The sequence below is a fragment of the Penaeus monodon genome, chromosome 23 (genome assembly GCF_015228065.2).
Source record: "Penaeus monodon isolate SGIC_2016 chromosome 23, NSTDA_Pmon_1, whole genome shotgun sequence".
Lineage (NCBI taxonomy): Eukaryota > Metazoa > Arthropoda > Malacostraca > Decapoda > Penaeidae > Penaeus > Penaeus monodon.
Genome location: NC_051408.1, coordinates 40,548,161 through 40,549,114, shown reverse-complemented (window position 1 = coordinate 40,549,114; position 954 = coordinate 40,548,161).

Below are 954 nucleotides of genomic sequence, written 5' to 3'. Positions count from 1 at the left end.
CCCCTCCAAACCTCCTCTGCTCCCTTATCCGCCTTCAGCGAACTTCGCCAAGTAAACCATTCCCAGTAAGGCCAAAACGACGATCTAAAAAAAAGTTAAGTAGATTCATAATTACCACTTTTTGCGAGGGTAAAATATTTTCTTATTTCAGAAGGAAAGAAAAGGAAATATAAATATTATAAGAAATACATATCTACATATGTAGAGGTAAATGTTAAGGAAAATATATATTTTTTTAAAGAAAATAAATAACAAACTGGTAGATCCTCGTAAATATGTATTACACTGAGATCTTAATGGAATATAAAACATTATTCGATTGGCGTTTTTTTTTTTTTTTTTTTTTTTTTTTTTTTTTTTATTCGTGTTGATATTATTACTATTAATATCATCTTTTCTTTTTGTCTTTTTGTTGTGGTCACTATTATTTCCATTATCATTAATACTGGAACCATCACATTCTCTTCAGTTGCGAAGTACAGGAGTACTCTTTTCCATGTTATGCATTTGGTTATTTTAATAACAAAAACTTTCTTTTGTTGTTTTATATATTTTCAAAAACAAAGACATGTTTCTATGTTTCAACCCAAATGTTGTTTGAGTATGATGATTACCATCGGTTGCTTCCTCCGCCACTTCCTCGTCCTCCGCGGATGGATCCTCCTCCGCTTTGGCCTAAACCGCCGCTTGGAAGAAACGCCCACGCCCACCAGGGGCGCAGGGGACGAGGCTGCCTCCACCTCGTCCGCCACCATCCCCGGGTTTCTTCCTCCGCAAAAATCCACCGCTGCTGAATCCAGCGCTTCCACTAAATCCTCTGCCACCAACAAATCCGCCACTTCCCCCACGGCTAAATCCACTCCCTGAAAATCCACTTCCGATTCCACCTCCATATCCACCGCCGGCTGCCGCCATGCAAACCATGGCCGCAAGCGCCACCACTGCGATCTGGAA